The sequence below is a fragment of the Pezoporus occidentalis genome, unplaced genomic scaffold, assembly GCF_034315485.1.
Source record: "Pezoporus occidentalis ecotype Australia unplaced genomic scaffold, CSIRO_AGI_Poc_V1 ctg34, whole genome shotgun sequence".
NCBI classification, from domain to species: Eukaryota; Metazoa; Chordata; class Aves; order Psittaciformes; family Psittacidae; genus Pezoporus; species Pezoporus occidentalis.
In genome coordinates, this window is record NW_026915376.1 from 4246110 (window position 1) to 4273471 (window position 27362).

At 49.2% G+C, this 27362-nt stretch overlaps 1 long non-coding RNA gene across 2 annotated transcripts; it reads left to right on the forward strand.

Moving 5' to 3' along the window:
* Positions 1 to 10419: 10419 nt before the first annotated feature.
* Positions 10420 to 24135, forward strand: LOC134169236 (uncharacterized). Of its 2 annotated transcripts, none has more exons than XR_009966826.1 (5): positions 10420 to 10883; positions 13375 to 13483; positions 21264 to 21372; positions 21935 to 22049; positions 23395 to 24135. It is a non-coding gene; the product is annotated as an uncharacterized LOC134169236 (long non-coding RNA). The 2 variants fall into 2 exon arrangements; XR_009966827.1 differs by having other exon boundaries at positions 21293 to 21372.
* The last annotated feature ends 3227 nt before the right edge of the window (positions 24136 to 27362 follow it).

Sequence of the window (27362 nt, forward strand, 5' to 3'; positions counted from 1 at the left end):
AAAGCATCTAGGTACTTTAAGCCTGGTGAGATGAATGGGAGGTAGGCACCAAAATACATGTGTGGAGCTTGGCCCGAGTTCCCTGCTCTGTGAGAAGAGGGTGGTCTTACGGGCAGCAGTGAGGGGCAGGACTTCTGGGTTCCTTCCCTGTCTGATGCCAAGGAGCATGGTGATGGTCCCAGGCCTGCCTCTGTCTTGGGAGCCAAGCCTTGTGTGCTGGGCACTGTACAAGCACAAATAGATGCGTTCCTGGTGGATCTTACAATCCAAGATGAAAGCAATGCTCTGAGCCTGCCTGTCACTGGTGATGGACTTGGTGTTTGCTGTTGGAGCAGGGTGTGTAACCCGCTGTCAGCGATGGCTCAGCAAGACCTCACCATCCTGGACATTGCTGAACAAAGAACTGTCCAGCTCTGAATGTGCTCATCATTTCCTGAAGGATTTTGATACCATCGCATCTCTTGTGAAATGCTTTGGGGTCTTTGGGAGGAAAAGCTCTTTGGAAGCGGTGTTGTTTCCTTAATCAGCCGTAGAGGTGAGTGTATCATGTCCGTCATCTGGCCACACTGGAAAGGAGCATACAGGATGTTCTGGATGTCTGGGAGGCGACTCACCTGGGTTAGTGCAGACCACTGAGTTCATGGCTGCCTCAGTCATGAAGGTGAAGGATCTGGCTTTTATTTGGGGTGGACTTTGGTAGCTCAACAGGTGGATCTGCAGTCACAGCCTTTGCAAAGGGCAGAATGGAGGAAAGATGACAAGTACTCAAGGATGCTCTGGTTCATCTTGTTCAGTAACATCTCGAGTGCAATAGAGAGGTGAGAAGGTGAGCAGGGGCTGTCTCTCTATGCTGCTGCGTGAGGAACCCAGAAAGTTGCTTCCTTTGCGTGTTCATCACCAGCATTTGGTTTGCAAGGATCTATGGGCTGTTTCATAATGGCTGTGCGAGGTGACAGTGAGCCTGACCTCAATAGACCTGCATTGTTTCTGTCGCCTGGGAAATGTTTACAAGTCATCAAACTGAAAAGGTTGAAACCAGCAGGTTGCTCCCTCCAGCTGAGCTGAATGTGAAATCTCAGCATGAGCGAACCCAGTTTACTCTGGATGGATGGTACAGTAGGTCTGAATTGTCAGTGGCAGCACGTCAAACCTTGCCATGGATGGTGAGCTGGGCTGGTCGCTCCTGTCGCCTGGAGGATAAGAGTATGCTGCCTCCCACTCTTTTCATACCTCTGAGAGCTCAGAAGCTGGACATCTGCAGAGCCAGGTTGACATGATAGCCACCTGCTCTGAGACAGTGGCCGTGCCTGGGTGGATGGCATGTTTCAGATGGGACAGCTCTGCCTGCTCAGAAAATTCTCTTCTGTGTGGCTGCAGTGGAGCTGGGGCAGCTGCTTCAAACCACTGCAGCAAGAACCTGCCCAAGCCAGCTCTGAATGAGGTACCTGGGGCCCTGGAAGCAGTCCAGCTCCTCTCCTTTATCCTCCAGGGTGGATGTGGCTGGGCTGTCACCTCTTGTGAGGGGCGCCATGCGCAGCTCCGTGTTGGAGGGGAGCTCAGCCTGGCTGGAAAGGCTGTGCCTGAGTGAGGACACTGCTCCTGCAGGGGTTGGAACATAAGAGTGTGGCTGCCCCTCAGCCTGCCTGGGACCTGGCTCACCTGAGCCCTGTGCTGAGGTGAGGCAAGGACACATGGAGTGAGGCCAGGTTTGCAGGCAGGCGCTCTGATCTCGGCACACAGCCCTTCACCCTGCGCACAAGAACTTTGCTTCAAAGGCTTCCAGTCACATCTGTGTTTTGGGGGCTGGCTGATCAAAATGTTATCTGCAGGCAGCCGGCTGGTGTTTTCCTCGAGCCTGCTTCACCTATTCTGTGGGATTCAAATTGTGGAGGCACAGTGAAAGGCAGAAAAGGGTGCCCTGGGCTGAAAACCCAGAAAACCCCAATGGCAGTGGAAAAAAATGGTGCTTTTGGTTGGAAACTACTTCTGTCTTTCCCGTTTGGCACCTGCTGGCTGGTTTAACCCCTTGTTGCTGATGTCTTATGCTGCTGATTGTAAGTCAGCCAGCCATTGCTTCAGGTCCATCACTGCCTGCAGTGCCTATGTTAGAATGCCCGTAAAGCTTCTGTCCTTCAGCTCAGTCCCCACGAAGGACCTTGGGAGCCCAAAGGAAATCTGTCTCACATGTCCCCCACCATTCGCCTGCAGGATTTTTGGTAATGAGAGATGGGTATTTTTATCCCAGGCCATGCGGTCAGCGTGCAGACACCCTCTCTGTGCTTGGGACACCTGAAATTTAAGGCTAATCCCTGTCATCCAGCACAAGATCTGCAGTCCAGGTCTGTGCAAGCACTGTGCTTGGTCCCAGTTCCCCAGTCGGGGCTGGGCCAGCATGGGCCCAGTGGCATCCCCAGTGGCACTGTGCCACCCCACAGGCAGCTGCTGGCTCCCACTGTGCCCCACAGCACCTGACACCATACAGAACAATGGGGCGGCTGAGCTGCTGGCCAACCCAGAGGGACCAGGCGCTTGTGCCTCGACCTCCAGCCAAGTACCCTTTATCTCACAGGAGGTGGCAAGTTGTGGATAAGAGCTGGGAGGTGATATCCCCTGCACCAGCAGCAAAGGAGGGAGTGAAAGGAATGCAAAGAGTGCCTGACCACAGATTTGGGGAAGGCTTTTCCTTTGGTTGGGAAGCTGTGGGGACCCTGGGGGCTTTGCACCACAGGGAGGACAAGGGTCAAGTTCCCCCTCAAATGGCAGTTGTTTGCTGGATGCCTGCATCAGGAAAGGGGATTTGAAGTCTCTCCCGGAGCTCACTGTCTGTGTGAGGGAATTGCAGGCTTACACAGGCAAATGGGATTGTTGGGCATGTGCCTAAGGCTGGCCTCCCAAGGCCAAAAAAGCCTCCTTCCCATAAGGACTTTTTCAGCTTGCTGCCTGAGCTGCCTCCATACATCCAGGTGGGTGATGCTGAGGGTTCAGAGCTGAGACACATGTTAGGAAATATCTTCACTTCTGGGCTGTATCTGTACATTGTGATATGGGGCTAATCTTGCTGGTTCCTGCTCTTCATTTTTACGTCATTCTTTCAGATGCCCCAGACACTTCTTTGGGGGTCAAAAAGAAAGCCCAGTCTCTCCCTAACCTGAGAGTGTCCAAGCATCTCCTTAGGCATTGGGGCTGTCTGCTGCAGCCTGCTGCCCCGGGCTTCTATGTGCCTTTAGCACCACGTACCTCTGCTGCCTATCTGTCTCTTGGCCAAGCCTGGTGCATAGCAGAGGGAAGGTGTGCTGCAAGCCTGATGCCAGCATGGCAAGGGTTTAGCTGGGGAGGTTACTTTGACACCTCCTTTGCCAGCTATTCTGGGAGCTGTTGGTGTGCTCTTGCTTGGAGCGTGTTGTGTGGTAGGAGCTGGGCTGGGAAAGGCACCTGGCTCTGCTGAGCACCCCGATGGGACTGCTGATGAGTGGCAATTCACGTGGAGCACTCTCCAGGGAGGCCTGTGTAATGCCAAAATTACCTGGGATGCACGATGGGATGCTTGCTTGCGTCATGTGTGGTGCCTTGCAGGTGAGAAGCTTTGGCTCTAGATGATAATGAATCTTGGTTGAATGTGTCTGTGGTGAAGGAAGAATGTGTCTCACACAAGCCCTTTGGTATGCAGCCCTGGGAGCATTATCCAAGCAAAAGGGAGAGAGGCCTAATCCCTTAGCTGCAAGCCTTACAGGGAACTCGAGAGACGTGGCACAAGATGAGTTCGATGATCACCTTAAGCAAATAACTTAGTTCCATCACCTCTTCAGAGTTTTTAAGGCCAGAAGCATGAACTGCCTGAGCTGACCAGAGTCCTTCACCTTCATCTTGCCCATAACTCTTACCTGAGACATGGTGTACACTTTGGAAAGGCATCCAAGCTGCCATCTCACTGCCTCTCCTACCTGTCCTTCTAACCTACAGGGAACCTGCAAGCACTGTGCCACAAACATATCGATACCCAGGGAGTATGTATTTGTGTCGTCAAACTCCTGCCAGCACCCCTCCCTGCCCTTCCTGCCTGTGCTTGGCTCTGACTCCATGAGTGCAGAAGCAAAAGCCCCAACAGAGCTTTATGATGAGCTTATTCCTTTCCAAGAAGCCCCTCATCTGGCTGCTTGGAGGCCAGTCCAGGTACCAGCTTTTCAGAGCCTTCTGGTTTTTTGCATTGCAAGGACCTCACGTCTGGGAGGAGCAGCCTGGAGCCTCCTGAGCAGGTCACGTTTCTCCTAAGGTTGCTGTTGCTCCTGGGGAATAAGAAGCCAACTCCTACTTTTTTTGATTTATCTCACCTCCGGAAGCGCGGCGAATGGGGGGTCAACAGCACTGGATCTGATTGCTTCCAGTCTCCGCAGGCACCATAAATTGTGAGTCATAGGATCATCCTGAGTTACTCGGTGACTAATCTGAGGCTGGTCTTGAGGCTCAGGGCCAATTTCTTGCTTGCAGTATTGGCTTGCCAGGGCACTGTATTGTGAACGTACAGCGCGGACCTCGTCAATACACAGCACCTCGGAGAACTGGCTGGGTTGCTGGAGGAGGTGCTGATGAGTCAGGGAGTGGCACTGCCCTCTGCACCAGTACCACTGGGGTGGCTGGATGTAAGTGCAAGAGGCTGTGACATTCGTGAGTCACTCTGTGGGACTGAGTGTGATCCACACCCCTGCTGAATTGCTGGGACCAGTCACGAACTCAGAGACATCCCAAGAGGAGCAACTTCTGGGTTTAGGTGGTCTTGTCAACCGGTTGCAAATGTGCTGCTGTTCTGAACATGCCTGTCTTTGTGCAGGTCATTCCCCACAGCCTGAGCTGTTGCACTGCCTGGGCTCTGTTGTGTTCTTTAAGCCTCTGTTTCCTCTGCCTTAATTTCACCCTGCTGCTCTAAGTTTGCAGACGTGTCAATAGATGTGTTCCCTTCCTCTCTGACATAGACCTCTCGGATGCTTGTGGAGTCTCAGCATGTTTCCTTTGCAGACATTTCTTGGCCAGTGACATAAAATGGCTCTTCAGAGCCCCTGGCATTAGCTCATTGAGCTCTGCCCTCGATCATTCTTGTTCCTCACCTCCCAACACCTTTCATATGTAACAGTAACAATCCCTTTCCCTCAAAAGGTATCTACTCCTGAACACACTGAGGTGGATCACTCCAGAACCGCAGAAGAGGAAGCAGGCAGCTGGCTCTGAACGTACCCCTTGTGTCTCTCTCTGGATGCACCTCTCCATGGTTGCTCTTTCTCAACCTCTTCTGGCAGTTCTGCTTTCCAGGGTGTCCCCTCCCTCCCACCGCAAAGCAGCTTTGCCCCAGATACATTAGCTTATCTTTTCCCAAGTTAAATCTCATTTTGTTTCCTGCTCATTTCTAATCTCTCTAAATCCCTTTGGAGGATTTCTCAGTTTGTGCTGGAATTCACAATCGCTGCTGCTGGAGGTGCCAGCTCGGGGAGTTCAACGGGGGAACCTTCTCCTGGTGCAGCTGAGTCAGGCTCCCAGCACTGGTGGTGGTGGTGATGCCCTGCAGTGTGGGCACAGGTGTGGCCCTGCACGTAGCTGTGTTCAATCACCTGGTGAGCTGTGTTTCTCCCTCACCATCAGATAGGAATTGCATAGCACAGCTGCAATGGGAGTCAGTGGGTCCTAGGCTATAGAGCTGAGCAAAGGTGTGGGGAGTGAGTGAACTGGGATGCTGGTTGCTCTGCTTTCCCTCCCTGCCTTGATTTCTCCATCTTTCTCTTTTGGGACTCTTGACCAACAATCACGTGCTATTCACTGCTTATTTTTTTATTGCCAGTTAGGAGAAGGCTTCCCATCTTGCTGAAATTGTGAGGCATCTCTGTGTACGTTCCCCAAAAGCAGGTAGGTTGTTGTCCCCTCACCATCCAGTCCCAGCTGCAGTCATGTCTTCCTGCTCCGCTCTGTCATTGGAGACAGAATCTCAACATGTATTTTGGTACTGGTAGCAAGCACCTCCTTCCATCTGCTCTTTGGGAAAGGGGGTAGGATCATGCGGGGTACAGGGGTGTAAAGGGAAACAGCAGTGCCCAGCTCAGGAAGGACTTTGGTGACTGGGGGAGGCAGGTGACAGTGCAAAAGTGACGAGGTCAGTCAGTAAAGGGATGCTCTGTGAGGTGGGAAGATGAGGAGGAATAGGCTGTGTCAAGAGTGGGGTGGGGCAGGCCTGAGATCATCTGGCAGCGCCAGGCACAGGGAACCCTCCCAGTTATGAAACCTCCTGAAACCTCCATGGACACATCTCCCCTGGTGTGAATGGATTTGAGTGTTGGAAAACTCACACGTAGGGTTTGCAGGAGTGCCAGAGCTTCACCAGCACCTAGGGAGCAGCTCTTCGGCCTCCCCGTGCCACAGAGAGCTCTGCTGCAGAACAGGTAGCCGTGAGATGTCGCATGGCTGCCTCCATGGCTATTGGCTCCATGGAGCCACCCCTGTGTGGGGTGACCATGCAGACAAAGAGGCTAAAGTCCAGAGTGGCCAACACTGAGACTCTTGTGCTGCTTACACCAGCACAAAAGCCATGCAGTGTGCAAGGCTACCTGCTTCTAGTCAAACCAAAAAGCTTTCAATCCTTCATACTCATGAAAAAATCAAATCCAGCTTGACCCCAATGTACTCCAGACTCTCAGAAGGCAAACATCACCAGGTTGCATTAGTTTTCCAGCACTGTGGGGTTCAGCTGGGCAGGTGATTTGCCAGCAATGACTTTCCTTCTTGGCCTAAATCCTGCCAGTGTGTCCCCTTGGGCACCCTTCAGGCTCTGCTCTCCAGGCTCTCACCATATCCCTTTACACCCAGGTTCCACCCTATTTTTAATCCCCACCCCATCTTCTGGTGGTGTCAATCTCAGAGTTTTGCTAAGCTTGGAAGAGGGCTGTATATACGTCCTTGTCTTGTTGTGGGTAGTTTTTATAGTTTCTCTCCCAGTTTTAAGTCACTGGAGCCCTTTTTGCCTTCTGGGTTGTAGATTCACACAAACCCAGGCATCCAATCAGAGGTATCCACAGCAACTGCTAAATATTTTTTTCCAGAGGGGACCTTCAAGACCTGTTGGTGAGGAGGTGAAGTTTTGGCTGTTCTGTGCCAGGGTACGTCACCTTGCACCTATCCAGGCGCCCATTCAGAGGGCTGGTGAGCTGATTCACTCCAAAGTATCTTTACATCCCCTTCAGCCTCTTCAGACATCCACGCACCATGAGCCAAACCCATTAGCTCCTCATTCTCGGTGTCCTGGGATCATTCAGCAGCAAGCAGAGCACTGGCACCCTGCGGCTTCCTCACTGGAGGCTCTGCTCCAAGCAGCCAGTTTTCACTTTTTCTTTAATCACATCACCAAGTTTTAATGCCCAGCAAGAACTTTGACCCTTATCCAGGGATTAGTTGTTATCCTTAAGAGCTTTCTGCGGAGAGCCTTATAAAAGAACTCCATGCTTGGAGAATGCGGGCAAATCACGTCCACTGGGTTAATTTTCTTTATTAGCCAACTACCTCTTTTTTCCATCCATAGCCCTCAGATATTGTCTCCTCGCTCCGGGAGAAGGGCTGTTCCCATCAGTTCACAGGAAGTTCACTGCTGGGATCCTCGTTACCACCAAGCCACCCTCAGCAAGAAGGGGAAATCTTGGCTTTGGTGAAATTAAGGGAAAAACTATGTTCCCTCCTAGGGCCTGTTCGCATCCCACTCCAGCAAAACTAGGCAGTGATGGAAAGTTGCTAGACAGACCCTGTGAAAAGGAAGAATGTTTTAAATGGGGGGTGTAGAGGCATCTGGGGTTATCCAGAGGTAGCAAAATCCATTCAGCTGTTTAGCAAGTTGTTCTCATGAAAAGGCATGTGTGCATCTGTCTGTCTGTCCTCATGTCTCTATCACAGCCTGTTTCAAGCATAATCCTGTTTACTGAGCAGGATTCCAGTAAGGCATAAAGGGAGATTTTTGTTCTGGTCGTTGACTTATTTTTCATGTGTGTGCAAGGTACTCGGGTACGGGAAAACCAGGAGCACAGTGTGTTTTGCTGTGAGTAATTAGAAGCAGGATTCACAGGTATCACAGGATTCTGGCTGCTTTTAGCCTTTCCCGTGACAGAAAGCAGCTGCACACCCAGCATTAGCCAATCTGCTAATAGGCTGTGTCACAAGACACAGCATCACCATGTCTCACAAAGCAACTGCATTGTCCTCTCTAAGCTTATTGTGTGAAGTATCACGGGAACACCACCAAATCGTGTCCTGCAGACCGTTCCAGACTAAACATCCATGGCCTGGCTCCCTGACCCGAGCTGGGGTCCCTGAGGGAGGAGAGGAGGCACCTCGCTTTTCCTGTGCTGGGAGCACAAGAGGTCTGTGCGCTTGCCCAGCATCTCCACGCAGACCTGCCCGTGTGCAGGGACTCCGATGCATCCAGAGCCTCCTTATTTTCTTGTTCAGACGACAAGAACATGGAACATGTTAGTGGCAAAACTCATGCTGTGGGTACCTCTGAACCAGGCCCTTTGCTCTCCCAGTCCAAGTGGTCAGGCAGAGTGTGCCCTGCACAAAACAGCAGTGGATCCTTTGAGTCTGAGGTGTTAGCTAGCGCTGGATAACTGGTCTCTAACTTGCTGAGAGTGAGATGGTGCAGGTAAAGATGGAAGGCAGTGTAATGACAGGAAACCTGCGTGGAGGCTACTACAGAGAATGGAGGGAGTTTTAGATAGCATGTTTTAGACAACAGGAACCAAAGCCTCAGCCTCTACAGAAGATTTTTTGCCAAACTCTGTGCTTTGGCGTGGTGTGAAAGAAACTAGCTAAAAGTTACAGGTTTGTGTGCAGTATGTACTGCAGATCCTGTACCTTGGTGCTGTGCCAGAGCCAGGAATCCTGGCTTGTCTTCACAGCCCTGTGAAGAGCGGTGACAATCACTGCTCTGATCTGTGCCTCAGTTTCCCAATCTGTTAGTGGTGATAACAGTACAGCAGTGATAACAGTGCAGTGGTGGTAACAGGACTGAGCTACCCTGGGGGATGATCTGTGAGTGAATTCATGTCGAGGCGTTAAAGCAGAATTAATTGGTAGCCTCTGTCGAGCGCTCAGAGATTCCACGATAGCAAGCAGCGAGTGGCGAGCCAAAGTTCCGTGTGCAGTGCAAAGCCCTCTGTGTGGCTCCAGAGGAAAGTCACACTTTGATTAAGACAAGTGCTCAGCAGTCACGTAATGTTTCCAGGTGTGCAGCAGTCCGTGTGGGCAGGGTGGAGTAGCTTCCCAGCTGCAAATGTCTTCAAGCAATATGTAAAGAGAGAAGCCAGGGCTAATGTTCTCTAGGAGACCCCCACATGTTGCATGTGATGACAGAGAAAAGGGAAAAAAACTCAAAGAAACAGAACAAAGTGGCTTGTTGCATGTAACATTTTAGTGCTGAAGTGTTCTAGCCATAAACTGGTAAGAGCTATGGAGCGTGGCTCTGGAGAGAAACCTAGAGAGTGCAAATCATCACACAAAGTCTGCAGGGAGGGTAAGATCAAGGACTGGAAGGAAGTGCCTGGAGTGAGGGGCAGGAGCAAAGAAGGGTGCAAGGGGAGGAAGGAGCACATGTAGGTCTGAGTGAGGCCTCAGAAGACCAGAACTGTTCATGGACAGGGGATGGTGCCTCCAGCATAGCAGAGTGCAGGTGATGGGAAGAAAGAGGATGCTCAGTGCTGGCAAGTCTGTTCTGCCCCTGTTTGCGCAAGATTTGCTGTGTGCTGTGCAGGTCACCCTGAGGAGCTGGGATCCCCCAGTCCATGGTGGCTGTGCTGTGCCTCAGATCGGGATGCTCTGCTTGTAACCCCCTCTTCTGCACATAGCAGGTCCCTGAGGCAGCCAGGCACCCACCTCGCCCCCCATCCCCATGGCTTCTGCCACCAAAGATGGAGCCTCTCTCCCCTGAGACCGAAGCAATGTGGCAATGCTCTCAGACCTTGGCTTGTAGCAGCAGTAACCTCCGAGCTGCTGACTGTTGCTCAGCAATAAACACCACTTGTGCTATTAATAAACACTATCTGTCAGCCTTGGTATTTTTAATGCTGGGACACTGTGCCCTGGCATGTGGAGCCACTCGGAGACTGAAGGCCGGATTCAGAGACGAGTCTAAACTGGCGTAAGGCACTACATTGAGCAGCCCTGCAGCTTGCGCCTGTCACAAGGTGGAAGGTCTCTGCTCTCCTTGGTGCATTAGGCAGGATCCAAGTTCCTCCCCACAAGGAATTTCCTCTTCCACTCATTGCAATTCCAAGGTACTGAGACTCAGAGACAGCCTGTACCTGCTCTCATAGCCTGCCATAGACCTAACAGGATCTCTGGACCTGTGTAAGTCAGTGAAAATACTTCAGCTTTATCTCCATGATGTGCCAGTTCATTTAGCTGAATCAGCAAGGGACTGCTACCTACTTACACAGTGTCTTTGGACTCACAGTCCTGGTATAGGAGGTTTCAAGCTCCTCTGTGCACAGAGGTCATCAAGAAGTCCTGGTGGGATCAATGGCCCTGAGCAGGGTGCCTATGTTCTGCCCACCATGTGTCACTCCTCTTCCTGCAGCCTGGAAGAAAAATAGGAAGGGAAAGGAAAAAGAAGCGTGTATGGGTGCCAGTCATGCTGTAGTGAAGCTCCCATCTGCTTCCACCTGGCTGTGGTGCGAGCCATCCCTGCCTCGAACTGGTGTGTTCTCTGCTGGGGTTAGCCTATGCCCAGGCAGGGCCGGAGGGGGCTGGTGCCATGTCGCAAGGGCTCTGCATGGGAGAGGGTCCGAGCCAGCGGGAAGGAGCCGGCTCCACTCGCAGGCTCCAGCGCTGGCCCCGGCAGCGCAGCTCGGGTGGGAGGGGATGAGGTGGGTGCCTCCTCCTGAGCCCAGGGGCAGGGAGTGGATCCGCGGGCGCTGGGGAGCCGGGGTGGGGTGTGGGTGATGTCAGAGGGGAGCAAAGCGGCCCCGACGCTGGCGGCTGCGGGGAGCGAGGCCAGGGCAGCGCGGAGGGCTCTGGAGGGGTGGGAGGGAGGGCAGCGAGCAAACAGTGAGCTGGCCGAGCAAACAGCTGCCGGAGGGAAACAATCAGGTCCCGTTCTGGTAAAGCTCAGCAAATACTGCGTAAAACCTGCTGCTGGCAGTGGTGCTTGCCCCAGTCATCAGCTATAGCACTATCAGAGGGCAGATACAGAGCAACCTAGGGAAGCAGGTTGTGCAAGAGAAAGCTCTGGCCAGCGTGACTCAACACTCATTAGCGGTGACACACCTACGAGAAGCCCATTAAAACTGACAGGAAGAAGCTAAAGCACCTTATTTCTTCTCTTTGCTGTAAATCATCTCATTTCCCGTGTGCACATCCCGGTGTCTGCAGTGATGGCAGCAGAGGGAGAAGCGCTGTGCATCATAATCCCTGGTTCTTGGAGCTCTGCAGCATTTCTGGAAGATTAGTCCACAGCCTGAAGAGCTTCCAGCATGACTGGAACCAAGTCATTATATTGGAGTGGACATGGCCAGGGAAAGGGATGTGGGAGAACAAGGTAACAGGGAAAATTCCTTACCCCATCACTTTAATCCCTTTGGATTCCCTCTGAGCCTGGCCCTAGGCCTCCTGCTTTTGCCCCTCTCTCCTGCCCCATAGCCCCTGCCAGCCCAGCTCCAGGCTCCCAGTAGCTCTTTCATCCTGATGGGCTTGTCAGCGATGTGATCCAAAGCTCATTTTTCAACCACTGCCTTGAGCTCTGGTTTCTTCAGACCCATCCACCCTGATGTGTGCGATGTCTGGCTGAAGTAGCCCAAGGATGGTACTGTCCTTGTGTGCTGTGTACAGCCCTGCACTGGGCTGGCAGAGTCTGTAGCACAGTTGTAGAGCTGCATCTGGGGGATGCCCTCAGCTTTTAGGTTGAAAGTGTGCTCCCTGAACACCATCCACCTGCCAACTTGCCCTTGCCTGTTGGCTGGTTTCTTGGACATGACCTTGGAGAAAGCACCAAACCAGAGAGAGAGTAGATTTCTATGTGTCTTGGTATAAATACCCCAACCTAGGGGAGTGGACACATGAGCAATAGGCATGTCTGCAGCACACAGCCCCAGCACTGGTGTCCCTTGCTGGTACATTGCTGGGAAAATGGCTTAATTTTTCTGCTCCCAGGTAAGATACTGAACGTAGGTTTACTTTGAGGTGCTTAGTGTACAGCTCTAGGGCTGGCCTTGGAGTAAAACTCCCTTAAATCACTTCTCCATTAGTATTTTACAAGGAGATAGCTTAATCCAGTCATCCCCTGGGTATGTTCGCATTGCATTCCAGAGGTGGGATCGCAGCTTGGTAAACACACCCTAATGAGCTTGGGTTTTGGTCTGAGTTTTAACCTAGTTTTCTGCCTGTTATTGTGGGTACCAGTAGCAGTGTGTCACTGAGGTGTCTGCATTGCAGATGCCTCCTAGGCCAAGCTCAGCTGTGTGCTGCTGCTCATACTCTCCCATTAGTCCTGAGCTAGTTTAAAGCCGGGTCAGGGATGTCTCTCCAGGCATCCTCATGATTTTGGACTACTGTTTTGGCACATCCCTGTCAAAAATCCCACTACATCCTCCAGTCTGGAGCCACCACAAGTGCTCCCCTTCTGCTCTGCTGCTTCCAATACATGCATGAGCTCTTGGGCTTGCTGGCTGGGACCAAGGTGCACAGATCTCCTGCAATTTGGAAGAAGGGATCTCACTGGAAAGGCAGGGGCTCAGAAAGGTGTGCTGTGTGCTGTACCAGGGATGGATGGTCCCAGCTCTCTGCCATGAAGGTGGCTTTGCTGTTCTAGACAATTATCTGCCACAAAGGACACAGGACATCGTGTTCCATCCTTCGTCCCTGTACCTCTCTCTCCTGGCCTCCTGATGCCCTCAGCAAGTCTTTAGGAGGGGTCTTCTCTCTCAGGGACATGATCCTAGGCCCACTGTCTTTTGTTGGATTTAGATTAGGTTTCTTTCTGCTTTCTTTTCCCTCTGTTGACACACAGAAGAGTGATACCCCCACAGGGGAGGGTCCGGACGTGCTCCAAATGATGTCAGCTTTGATTTATTATTGTTTAATATCATGTTGCTTACTGTTGCCATTGCGTGGAGTCAGTTCAGTTTGGGAAAGGCTGCTCTTCTTTGGACAGGACAGATGGTCTGAAAATTAGTTTTTTCCCTTGCCTACCTAAATATCCCAAGCAGGCTGATCTGTCATCAGAGCTTTGCTTTGGCAACAGCTTTCCTCGGCAGAAGTGAAGGGGGAGAAGGTGGGGATAAAGAGGAGAACAAGAGGGGGATGAGTGCGCTCTACCAGAGTTGAGGTTTCTCAGTTCATCTCCTCATCTCCCCTCGGCAGAGCCTCCTTCCACTCCTGCCGGTTTCCCAGTGGTCTAATTCAGAGCTGCTTCTGGGATGGGGCCAGTGCCAGACACTGCGGGGAAGAGGGGCAGGAAATGTGGATGCAGGTAATTATGAAACAACCTGCTCAGATGTGTCATTTTGTCTTAATCCCTGTCAGTCAGGGCAGGCTTGTATCCCGCAGCAAGAGGGCTTACATCTTTTATGTTTTAATTCTATCTCATGTAGCTCTGAATGTTCTCTTTTATCCATTGAAACATCTGATCCTTTCGTGCTTCCTGCAAAGCTCTTGGCCTCCTTGATGACAATGATTTCCATCTGTGCTCTCCCTCAGATCATTTCCAGGTTCCTTTTGGTGAGCCTGTGGGTTGGTGGGGATCTGAGCTCCTGTTTTGTGAATGAGCTCAAGGCCTTGCTGGGAAGATTGCTTGAGCTCTTGCTGCCTCACAAGCTCCACAAAGCTCAGCTCCCTGTCCTGCAGTTGATAGGACTGTGACAGTGTGGGTCCTGGTCAGTGCACATGGGTCCTGGCCAGTGTAAATGGGACCTGTTGCGCTTCTTGCCAAAGTCACAATCCAAGCTGCTGGGCGGTTCAGAGCAGGGAGAAAGACTCCAGGCAGGAGGAGAGGAAGGGAAGATGCCCAGAACACACATGCTGAAGCCAGCTTCAGTTTCAGTCTTAGCAGGGACATTACCTGACACACACTTTACTCCTTGTATGCCCGCTGGGCAGACAAAGAACACTACATTTGTTGCCACTACTACTTTTAGTACACAGCTCTCAAATGCAGAGACCTATATAATCTCAAAATGTTTGCTTATTTTGTTTGGCCTGAATCCTAGAGGACATAACTGTGGGTTTCCGAATATTTAAGGCCAATGTGTTATTTATAAGCCATGTCGGAAACATCCTGAGCATGTGGATTTTTAGTGAGGAGAGTCTGGGTTTGGTATGTCCGCACACCTCGGGTTTGCCATCCTGCAGTGCTGTCTGTGGTGATTGCATTTGAGGTTAGCAATGTCTGTAGCTGTGGTAGTCTCATGACATTCTCTTCTTAATGTCTTCAAATCTACTGGCAAACAGCAATGAAATAATAAGGCGGGTAGTGAAGGACTGAGGGAGATGTTGTGTGCTTGTGGATTCCTTGCAGTGCCCCCATTTAAACTCCGAGCAGCCATCACACCCCTCCTCTCAACTCTTCTTCGTCCTTCAACAGAGCCCTTACCCTTTCCTTCCAAGATGGTGACCACCACCCTTGGCACAGCACCCCAACCTGCAGCCCCCTCCTCAGGGAGAAGCAGGAGACAGAGAATTGAGCCTCCTCCTCTGAGTACTGCTCTGTCCACCCATCGCTCATGGTGTTTAAATGGAGCTCATCTCCGTGCTGGCTGCCCATGGCATCCCTCCTCAGCAGCCATTTCTCTGGGATACACAGTCCCTGCCAGTACAACTGCCTGGCAGTTAGTTAGAGCCTGAGTGGCTCCTGGGGCCCACATTTTCCTTCTGCAGGAGCAATTAGGCTGCACTGAGGCTGTCTTCAGTAGGCTGATGTTATCTCCACCGTGACGCAGGCGAGCAGCCCTAAGCCCTTGTAATAACCATGCCAGGGTCACTCTCTCCCTGCTGCCTGTGTCCCTCTACCTGTGAGATAGGCTGAGCTCCAGGATTCTTCATGCTGTCTTTAGCCAACAGGCAAAGCCTTTCCTTTAGCAGCACCAAAGCTTGAGAAAGCCTCTGCTCTGTGACTGAAGCAAGCCCCCAAGGCTTTTCAGAGGGGAGATGCTTCCTGCAGGTCCTGCAGAAGCCACGCTTTGCTGGCATGCTAAGGTCAGGGGACCTCGGCTGGGGACTGGTTCTCCAGTGGGGAGCCTTGGCCTTCCAACCAAACCACAGAAGATCTGAGATTTTGCTGCCTGCTACTTGAGACAAGATAAAAGCTTGCGTCAGGGATGCTGGCTCCTGCTGACACCATCATACCCAGCGGGCCTGCTCTGCTGGGAGTTAATTGTGTCTAGGAGTGTTCCCAGCCACCCCGAGTCACTGCTCGGGAAGAAGCGATCTCTACCCAGGAAAGCTTTTACCTAATTAGACAAGGCAGATAGGGAAGGAGACCGAAAGAAGGAAGTGGCAAAAGGCTTGCCCAGGGCCACGTGTTGGGTGAGGTGTAGCATCAGGATGTGAAGCCAGGTCTCGTGGTGTTTGCATTATGGATACATGTCAGCTCCATGGCAGGGCTCTGGCACAGCATGGTACCGGACCTGTCCCAGGGCCAGGGACCCTCCAGCCCACCCTTCCTCTTCATCCCTGGGCTGCAGGAGGGAGCTTTCCTCTCCTGGCACGGACAACAGCTCATCAGGAAAAGCCTGTCCTAGCTGGGGGCATGGGTGGGAGAACAGGAAGGTGGGCATGGGCCAGAAAGCAGGCCTGGAGAGCAGACAAAGGCTGGTGGCACTGTCTGCGGTGGGTGCTGACACCACTGAAGCCAGGGGCAGGCAGGTGTCGCTGATGCTGGTGATAAACATGAAGCCATGGCAGTGATGTGGTGACACATTCCTGTGTACCTGCGGGTGGGTTCCCCTTGTCCAGAGAGACCACAACATCAGTCACTAAACCTGGGGAGGTTGTGGTATCTGATTCTGCATCAGTCACTGGAGGGAGAAGACCATGGGTCAGGTTCCACACAGGGCTCTAGTCCCCCTGTACTCTGTTCCTGACTAATGTAGAATTTGCCATGGGGCAAAGGGCCTGGACTGGCACAAAACCCACCCCTGGATATGTGCCTTGCCTTGAGTGTGGCTCCAAAGTAAAATTAAACCAGGCTACTTACACTTCTCTGTCTGCTGCAGGACACATTCTCGTAGGTCAGTGAGACCCCTCAGCTCTGCCCTGATCTCACACTGACCAAGGCTTTATCCCGTATCATCCAGTTTTGAGTGACAGGACATACAAATGAGACCAGTCCAGGCTGGGGCCCTTCTTGCTGAGCTATTCCATTCTGCTACCCACGATTATTTGGGGTACATCAAGATCTTTAGTTATACATCCTGGCAGAACGCTATATCTCATGGTGATTACAAGTTCTTTAAACAGAAAAAAGACAAGGTCTTGCAAAGGAGGGGAAGGACAAGGGTGAAAGAAAATGGCCCTGAACTGTGAGAAACCAAAGTGGAAGAAGGATCCTGATTTCAGCTGTTTCAGCAGTTTCCTCTAGATACCAGCAGCCATCTGGGAGCTGTTGCTGCTCCCCAGAGCTCCTGAAGCATGAAGGGGAGAAGAGATAAGTTAGGAGCAATGCGCTTCCAGTGAGCTGGGAGGACCATGGCTTACTGGGCTTTAGGTTCAGCCTGGTTTGCAAGCCATTTTAGTGTATGTGTGCTCACATGCTATTTCCCACAGGATCACATTAGTGGGACTATTTTTGCCCCCTTCAGCTATTTCTGATCTTGGGGACCACCTGGCATTTTGTTCATGGGCTTTGTTCATTGAGGAAAGTCAGCTGGGGCAAGCAAGGTGGTGTTTCACCTTTCTCCCTGATTAGAAGAGCCAGTCCCATGCAATTAAGCAGCTTAGCTCAAGGCAACAGAAGCCATTATCACTGGGCTCCTCTGCTCTGCTTGAACTGTTATCCACGCTAAAAATGTCAGAAAAAGAAAACATTTCCCTCTCTGCCCGGCGCCTCCCTGGCGCTGTCTGAGTGGCAGGTGCATATCTGAGATACCTCTATGTGCATCTATCTGATCACCCTCTCTCCCTACTTCAGGCTGTCTCATTTGAGGTGGGGTGGGAGTCAGTCTCGTGAGAGAGCAGGAACACCTGGGCAGGCGTGACTCTCAGCCCTCCTTGGGGTAAGACTCTTTGGTTTGGCAACCTTCCTACCTCGCACAGAGCAAGCTCGTCCTGGCTGCTGAAGGCTCTGAGCAAAACTCTCCACCTGTCCCTTAGGAAACAGCAAAGCTTGAGAAGAAGCCCTTCTCTGAGTGTCTCGGTGCTTCTCCATCCTTCTTCTTCACTGTGCCTGCACCGGATGAGAGGGCATGCCTGGGGAAGGCATATGAAACAGCCCACTTTTGGGGTAATCCTATGACTTTTTATCTGAGCCTGATCTTGACATGTATTGCAGGGTTGGGAGGAATTTTGCAGGTAAGCATAAATATTTTAAGGATTATTTTCTTCTGGTTACAAATGTTCATGCTGCAGTCCTACCCTCCCATATCTGGGCAAAAATGTGTAACATTCAAAGAAAAACACACACACAAGCATACATGTACGTACACATATAACAAGTGCAATGAACAGAGCTGATCCCTATACCTAGCCCCAACCACAACTGATGCCTGGGGGCAGAATATATTCACTCCTGTCCAAAACCACAGTCCACCTCTTCCTTCACAGCCGGTCCCTGTTGATTCCCTACCTATTTACCCAGATGGCACTAAGCATTGCTCTTTTACTCAGACAGGTTTCCCAGTCATAACTCATTGTGGGTTTTCACATTCAGGTGCTCTTATCACCCACTCATTAGTATAGACAATTAAAGGTCCTCAGTGTCCATTGGCAACAGCCATAGACAAGCAATAAAACAATAGCAATAGAAACAGTGATAGCCATGTTATGGTCTAGTGGTTGCTTCCAGCTATTTGGCCTAAGAAGGTGTCCCAGGCTCTCTGGGTAGCCCTGAAAGAGTATAACACTTCCATAGCACTTTGAACGCTGCTTTTGCTGTGTTTGTGGCCCTGAAGAAGGTGTTGGTGTATATCATACCAGCTGGAACATGTGCTGCTTAGGGGAACAGGACAGCAGAGCTAAAGAGTCAGGGCATGGAGGACAGAATCTGAACCAATGGGGGAAAGAGTAGGGAAATCTGTGGAGGTAATGGAAGCTGAAGCATATACTTTCCAACAACACAGACTACTGTGGACATAATTGAGCTGTGTGGAGAGACCTTTCTTTTTTGCTTAGGAGACAAGTCTCATACTGTCATCCTGACTAAGAGTACATCAGAATGAACTGCTTTGGCCCCAAGGTGAGCAGCAGTGCAGAATTAGGTAAGAATATGAGCTTTTATCCATGTAAAAGACCTTCTATTAGAATTGAAGATCTTAGCCTCTTTCCTTGAAGAGATTACATGGGATTTAAGAGCAAAGCTGCAGAAATGAGCAACAGTATTGTTGTCAAATGAGGAAGGCTCTTCTGGGCAGGAAAGAGAACTTTCTGGTAGGCTAGATAACTATCTGCAGGAGCAAATGTCCATCACAAGCCTTCCTACATATGAAGGCATTTCTTCAAAGCCACTTTCTCTGGCTGTGATACCTGGTGAGCAAAATAAACCACTTGCATTACGTGTGTACTTCTGCCTGTGGGAGAGGAATGAGGAAAGAAGGAGTCCCATAGGGTAGATGTTAGTCAGACTGCCTCAGGTGCTACTAGGAGGTCTTCAGATAGATACCACCTCGACTTGTTCAGGTAAGGAAGGGAGCAGCTCCCAAGTTTGCATTTCTCTGGGCTGGAGTTCACAGCTGCTGGTGTGGAGTCTGGCATCGGGGTCAGCAAAGCATCAGAAATGGGAGAGATGTCTGGTCCTAGGAAAATGACACATGAATGGAGGCAGAGAAAGGAGGTCCTCTTCCTGTGAAGTGGTGTCAGGAGAGGGCTTCTTTTCTCGCTATAGCAGGTCGTACGTCACCCTGAGACAATGACGGACTCATTTCTGAAGATGTTTGTCCCAGTGCTCCTGCAGACACAAATATTCCCCCCAGTGCTTTTACAACACAGAGAGGAAAGTGACTTCATAGCATTCCTTTTCTGACTGTTTCTCTGGCATGTGCATTCTAAACATAGATCAAAAAATCAGAAAGCACCAGGAGAATTATGGGTTTCTACACCCTATTGTGCTTTATAATAATTATAATTATTGTAAATACGGCCCAGACACTGTAATTTTCTGCTCTCCATTGGGTCTTTCTTTTTCATTTTCTTCTTCTTTTTATGACTGTTTTCTAAGAAAGTTTTCGTATGTCACCTTATAGATGGCAAATGGCAGAGTCAGCTCTTAAAATAAAAGGAGAGGAGTGGCTTAGGGGGTTGGAGAGGTGGATGAGAAGAGAGTAAGGAAAGAGAAATTACATGTAGTCTGTGGTGAGGGCACCAGTGGGGACAATCAGGAGATCTGGTGTGTACCTAATCTGATACTGACCTGCTGTGTTGTGATAGGCTCCGTATTTGTACCATCTTTTGTATTTTTGATTGGGGGGGGGTCTTCTATCTCAGTTCTTGGCTCAGCTGATCTTACGTTTAGAGATGCTGAGCACATCTCATGTGCAATATCTGGTTGAAGTTATTCCAAGACGATAGGGTATAGATATTTGGCTAGGTGGCATTCCTGTGTCATTGTTCATGTATAGTCACGAAAACCTGGTTTACACTATGGGTAGGTACACAGGACCAGGTATAGACTCTGCTCCTGTGCCTTATGAGTGATCAGAGCAGAGGTATGACTGAGATGTATCCTCCTGCCCAGGTAACTTGGTCTTATTCCTGTGGACATTAAGGCATGAGCAGAGTGGAGAGAGACTGAGAACCAAGTATATCCAGGTTTTGTCCCAGTGGGAGATCAGGATGAGGCCAGGATATGGACTTCGATAAAGTGGGAAATGCTCCTACACCTTGGAGAACAGACACAGCTAATGCCATCTGGAACTTTGCACAGGAGTATCGAGGTAAGGAAAGATGCAGTAAACAGCATCAGGGAAAACAAAAGATACCCTGAAGTCAGGCAAGAGAGTTTACATTTAAGTCAGACTGAATTTAGAGAAATAATTAGAAAGGAAGTGGAAAAAGTTAGGGTAAGGATGAGTAAGACCTGGCGAAAGATGTGGGGGATATGGTTCAATGGGTAGTAGAAAACCAGCAAAAATATCTATGTGATGTAGAGAAGAGGAAAGCAGAAAACAGGCAAAGGAGAAGTCACCTGGAATGGGACTCACTGTTTTTGTAGACTGAGTTGAAACACCACCACTAGAAATGCAGCAGAGATTCAGATTGAACTGCAATTAATTTATCCAACTTTTGACCAAACAGGGTAGTTGAGTAGTCTGTCTCTGAGAGCTCAGGCTTCTTCCTCGTCTCAGGAATCTCCCCTGGAGACTTCCAAAGCAAACAGAAGAGCAGAAAGCTGCTCTCCACCACATGACCAGGGGAATCCTGGGTTTATATAATTTCAAAACAAATGGAGGCATCTTTCTGTGTGACATCCCACAGAGAGTGTAGGGTTTAAAGGGTGGACTCAGGGCTTGAGAGATGCAGGTATTATTCTGCCAGTGAAAAGGGAAGTAGATACTGTAGCTGGTGATGGGACTTAGGATTTTTGGCTTCTAGTTCGAGGCTTGGGAAGTGACTGTAGCCTGGAATAGAAAAGTGGGTTAGTGGAGTTTAATTCCTGCCTTTCCCACTGTCCTAAAGAAACCTACTGAATCACTCTTTTAGTACAGCAACACCAATTAATTGCCTCACAGAGGGTTTCCCTGATGCTGAAGTTGCTGTCTACAAAGTGCCCAGAAGTCTGCTGGTGAAAGATGATTTGAAGGAACAATTATTATCCTTGTAGCATATGGGGCAAGAACTTCTTGCAAGGTTTGTGTATTTGCCTCCAGCCATCCATAAATACATTGCTATTGCAGGCAATGCAATCGGCTGAGCAGAGCCCTGTGCATTAAAAGGAACAGTTGCTGTAGTATTTGGAAATAAGTCAAATCTTCTGCTATCTGCATTTCTTACAAATACCACAGATTCCTTACGTATGTGCCTCCACCATTCCAAGCTGTTGCTTTGACTTGCTAATAGGTCTCTGTTGTAAAAGAACCATGTGTGCTGCTTTTTTCTTTATGGAGCTAACACTCAGGTGTTACTTCATGCCCAGCAAGACAGCAAGAACATGGAGGCTGCTAGATTCCAGATGGGAAAGTCTGCAAAGACCCTGGAGAGAAAACTGCCAGCCAGGTATTTATGAAAAGGAGGTGATCTGGTTTGATTCAAGAATGTACTACAAGCTAGATACTTATCTAGCTTGTAAATTGACAGCTTCATTTAAGTAATTGAAGCTATGCTGATTTATAACTACTGAGGATTTGGCCAAGTTTATATAGATAACTCTAAATAAACCCCTTTCACGACAGCAAGAACTTGTACCAAAAGATAAATCTTGATGAGCTATAGATCCTTGCCAATAGTCTTCTAAATTCTGCTCTTTCTTGTCACTGTGAAGAGCGTACAGATCTTTCGTGATCCAGGTTCAGCCAACTCACTTTCCACTCCTCTCAACTTTGCTGATGCAACTCCTCCAGCCTGTGCTGAGTCAGTGATGACAATTAAAACCAAATAGCTAACGTAAAGAGACGAGCAGCCCCACAGGCGGCTGTTTCAGGTGGGAGCAAATGTACAGAGCTAGAGTTATGTGCCAAATTCTAGCTTAACTCATGAAGAAATATATAGCAATGGAGTGGGATTGCTAAACCTTGCGCTCTCAAGTTGAGCTTTACTGACTTGGCTTTATCTTGCTCAGCAGTCACCAGGACTTGTGGAAGAGAAGACTGGCAGAAATGTTATAATTGGTACCGAGCAAGAATTAAGCAGAAATTGGACTAAAAGTGCCTGAGGATCCCTGTGGGCATGCAGAGGTCAGGATTTAGCCACTCAGATAGCAACCATTCTTTGTGGGCCCAGATCACCTTCCCCGCAGACCTGCTCGTGCTGTAGCAGCAACACTCAGTGGCTGTTTCCCCAGCAGTGGGTGGAGAATGGCCGATACGTTACCCACTGCACTTCACTGTAAGATTGCCAGAGGGCTGTGTGGCACCTGCTGCTCTTCTCTGGGCCATGGGCATTGGTTTTGTAAGACCCAACATGGACCCTGCGCTCCAGGGCTATGTATGATGCTGAGAGGACTCAGAAAGGGGAGAGCGTGAGGATCTCCAGAGTAGGCAGCTGGCAGTTTAATTTCAGCATGGGTAGGTACAAGGTAATGCAACATGAAAGATCAATTTAAACTACTTATGTAACATGACAGGCCCTAAATTAATTATTTCTTACTCAGGAAAACATCAAGGTCCTTTTAAGGCTCCTTGAGCAACAGTGATTGCAATAGCAAGCTAACGCTGAAAAGGTTGCATTATAATACCTTCCTATGAACCGAAATGATGCCTACATTTGAAAAGATGTGCACAGATTTTGTCACTTTTCTCAAAGACATATCAGAAATAGAAGATATCTAAAGATAGATGATCCAAATTATTAGAGGACCTAGGAGAATTTCACGAAGAAAAGATTAGGATCATTAATTTAGTGAGAGGGATGTGACAGAGGTATGAAAAGAACAATGGCAGGGAGAAGGCATACAAGACCCTGCTATTTAACCTCTTTAAAATACCAGAATGAGAAAGAAAAAGCTCAGGACTTAAAATACTGCACCTGCAATACTAATAAACGAACATGCTGTGTTACTCAGTATGTAACCTGTGGAATTCACTGTTTGAAAATATGACTGGGGCCAAGAGCTTGGGAAGACATTACTTTCACATTTTCCATACAGGAGCAATAAAAATATCATCCACCCCTACGCCAGCTGGGATAAAAACCTACATGGGATATAAATCTTCATCTCGCACGACAGTAATTGCTGCGAGCTAGACAAGGAAGCCTATTGCATAACTGTCCACTATGAGGGTTTTACTACCTCCCATGAAGCATGTGCTGTTGGCTCCTAGCGGAGATGGGCTGCTGGGAGGGACACTGCCGTTTTCCCTTGCCATCCCTCCCATCTCCATGCATCCCTTTCATGTGGAGCAGGTCCTTTAGCTGTGCCAGGGACCTCTGCAGTGGTGAGTGGGACAGACCACCCTCCTCGATGCTCTCAGAAGAGAGGGTGTATTTGGTGGTGGTGTTCTGGTGAGTTCGCTGAAATGAGACATGCCTCTGGCCTTGGGACGTGTGAAAGCTGGTAGTCATTCATCTGGCTCCCTGCAGGAGCAAAATCCAGGGGTAGGAGTCAGCAGCAGGGAAGACGCCCATCTGGTGCAGACATCGGCGTTCCCCTCGAGACAAAGATTTTTGGGTGAATCACTGCCGCTGGGAGCCGCTGCGATCAGAAAGCATGAAGCAGTTCCCTTAGGCAGCTATCGCCCAGCTGGGGAATTGGTTTGGAGAAGAGGGCTGAAAGTCTGGATTTGACCCCAGATTTGATACAGAGCTGGTGCAGAGATTCAGAGTCTGGTGTTTGAAGTTGGTGCCCAACCCAGAGTTAGGGGGACTAAATTCAGGGGTGGTTGCCTCTGGAAAGGCTGCATCAAAATGTGAACCCGACGGGAAAGAAGTGCTGTCTCCTTGCCAAAAGATGCTTTATTGCTATTCATCTGCAGCATGGTTAGGTGCCAGCCAAGACTGGGACTCTGCTGCTTGAGGCAATGTTCATTCAGAGCAGCAGATATGAATCTCACAGATGTGGCTATTTCAGTGTCTAGAAGCGATGAGGAGCTGGGGAAACACCAAGGCCATGGGTTGTCCTAACATGCCAAAAAATTGGGCCAGTGATGTAAGTTCTTCTTAGCCTGTTAATTTTCAGGGTGAGGCCCTCAACTTTTCCCTGGGAAGAGGAATTCTGAAAGATATTTGCAAGTCAAATCAGTATTTTTTTGGACTTTCCTTACAAAATGGATTCTCAGAGAGTTTCCAGTTTGGGATCTTGGGTTTTGCATTTTGTATTTCATTCACATTTCAGAATTTCAAAACGTCAGCTAAAAATTCTAATTCATGCCCTTTTCATGTTTTACAATGATTGCTGCCTGTTTTAGGATAAAGTTTTAGTGTAGAATATATGGCAAGAGGTTTGAAGCCTTCCATTCTGCTATTTTTAAACCCAATTAAGGGCAGCTGTTATACAGTACTAATTAAAAAATTCTTATCTTTCTCTACAGATCAAAGCGACCTTTGTTTGTTTTGCAATGAAACAGTCTGACAAAAAGTCAAACACAGAAAGTGTCAAACTGCTTCATTACAAAACAAACAGGAGACACTTTGATCTGTGAAAAAAGATAAGGTGTTTAAATTAGTAATAAATAACAGCTGCCCATCATGATTTAAGGAAGGAAATAAAACTCCAATATTTCAAGTCTTTCATATGGGGATGTGCAAGCTGAGAAGCTCTCATGCAGTTAAAAGCTTTACCATGAAAACTGGGATAAAATTTTGAATTTTATGTATTTATGAAGGCGTATTTCTCAACCCAGAGCAAAGACGATGCCCATACTGATATATTTTGCCAGAGGAAATTTCCACTGACATCAATATCTGGTTATTAAAAACAATGCTTTTAATCACAACATACTTTAGGATGAAAAGCTGTGTTTAAAAGCATTCCAGCCTGCTCTGCCTGCAGACACTGGTTTCAGCTGTGGCCCTTCTAGGTGTGGTACGGAGACAAATATCAACCTGATCTATTTGAAGATGCTCCTGTTCATTGCAGGGGGGTTAGACTAGATGACCTTTGAAGGTCCCTTCCAACCCAAACTATTCTGTGATTCTATAATGCAGAAGCAGCTTCACCAACATGTTGCTGGCAGGTCTGCAGCTGGTGCGATGCAGCTGCAGCGCTCCAAGCGCATATCGCCTGGTAAAGTCATTCTGGATCTATGGCTGTGCCCTTGATGCCTCTTTTCACTGCACCATGAAGCCACATGTGTTCGTGGAGGTGCTGGGGGGAAGGCAAGTGAGCTCAGGTCTTGCAGGTAGCCTTGGCTGTTGAGAGGTAGCAACTGATTCCAGCCTCCTCCGCAAGAAATGAGGCGCCTTCCCAGTGTGGTCTTGCTGAGCTTTTCCACATTCCTGGGCCAGGGCAAGCATTTTGAAGCTGGCTCTGTCAAATATTGCCAAGAGCGATGCAAGCCTGCTCTTAGAGAAACAACACTTATCTATTACTAAGTATTTCCACTGATTCTCTCTGGATCTGTGTGTTGTGCAAACCTGGTGAAAGAAAACTCCTGTCCCAGGGAGCTATGCTCGTGGAGGGAGGATAAACCACAGGAGGACCCCGTTCCTGCTAACAAAGCCAGGGTGATGGATGACCAGGCAGTGGGTATTCGTCTTGCTCTTCCCTTCTACATTGCTGTTAACAGCCAGTGAATTTCCTACAGGAACCCTGTGGAAAGGGTCCTCAAAACAGTGTCCTGTGATCTCAGGGGCAAGCAAACATCAGTCTCAGTCCAACTCCTGGACCTCAACTCTGCCCCTTGTTCCCGGATCATTGAGAGCTGCTGGGCTATGCTGCTTGCTTTTCACGGCCTCCTGTTTACCTCACCTTTGGTCCTGCTCTGTGTTTACTGTTAAGCTGTTCATTCAAGTGCCATATAGTTTGTCAGGATTTGCTGAGGGAGCAAAGGTCTTCAAGCAGAAGACAAGAGCAGAGGAAAAACAGCCTCTGGCTGCCACACTTGTCCACAGCTTGCTTCAGAGAGGTTGCTCAAGATGGGCTGGCAGCTAATATGTACAAAAAAAGATAGCAGTAGCAGTATGTCGGCAAAATTTGGAGGCCTCTGAGAATGCCCTTTGTGGTTGCTTTCGGTTGACTTCTCGGTGCCTTTATGATGATGATGATGCAGTCATTGCTGATTTTACTTCCAGTATTTTATCAGGAATGTTTTTTATGGTTGCACTAAGTCCTGAAATATAGATGGGGTGACTGTTTCTGCTGCCTCACCCCATCCCTTCACATTTACAGTCTCCCATATTTGTGTTGTAGCTGTGGCAGATAAAAGAATATAAATAAATAAATAGTCATGGGGAGAAAGTATGCCTTTTACTTGCAGAATCATAGAATCATTTAGGTCAGAAGAGACCCTTGAGATCATCGAGTTCAACCGTTAACATAACACTACCAAGTCCACCACTAAACCGTGTCCCTGAGTGCTACATGTCTTCTAAATACCTGCAGGGATGGTTGGACCAAATCACGCAGTTAGGAAAAAGGCAAACTTTCAGGCACCTAAAGGGAGGTTCCCCCTCTCTCACTCAAATCCTACAGTAATAGAAGACATCAAGGTTTAGCATTTTAGCTCTTCAAAGAAGAAAACCCAGGCAGGATGGGCCTTTTTGACAGGATCCTTGATATCTATGTGAAGTAGTCACAGGCCTCCAGCGCTGTAAGAAACCTCTGTCATTGTTGTGACCGAAATACCATGAAATTATTTGGGATGCAAGAAATTCAAGGCTGTGAGTGAAAGGCAATAACTTGTTGTTTAAGAGGTAAACAGAAGTGAGAGCCACTGGAGGGGAATGCTAACATACGCAGGAACTAGGACGACCAATCTGCATATTAAAGGACAGCAAAAATATTGTGTGCAGGTGGAAAACAGGTGATTGTTTACACAGTTTCAAAGGAACTCTTGAAATAATATTTATGAAGGGTCAGGAAAGGAAAATACAGCTGTTTATCCAGGAAACCATACTGAATAAAACTGGAAATGGCAACAGTGCCAGGGGTCAAGACCAGGTGTGGGTGTTCCGTTTCAACCACTTCCCTCATGCGGGTGCTGGCATTAGGGAAAGGTGGCTGCGCAGGTGGCTGGGGCCTCAGGTTGTGACTTCTTTGGTGAGAGCAGGTCTGAAGAAGGAAGCTTCTGTGTAGGTTAAGAGTGATCCCCATTCAGAGGCAGTATGATGTAAATGTGGAGGATTAGAGCTTAGAGGCTAAGGTGAGGAGGTGGTTGGAGGAACCAAAGGAATAAACAAGCTGGAGGTAGAATTATGCATTTTGCTGTATTTTCCAGTCTGGGAGTCTGAGGTGTCACAGCTGAGGTTGCAGGACTGGTCCTAAGTGAAAACTATCCCTGTCCAAAAGGACTACCTCCATCCTATATATGCCCAAGCAGTACTTACCACAGGGACTGTCCTCTCTGCATCCCTCCTGGCTGGGTCTGTCATTTTGGCGACTCAAGGATTCC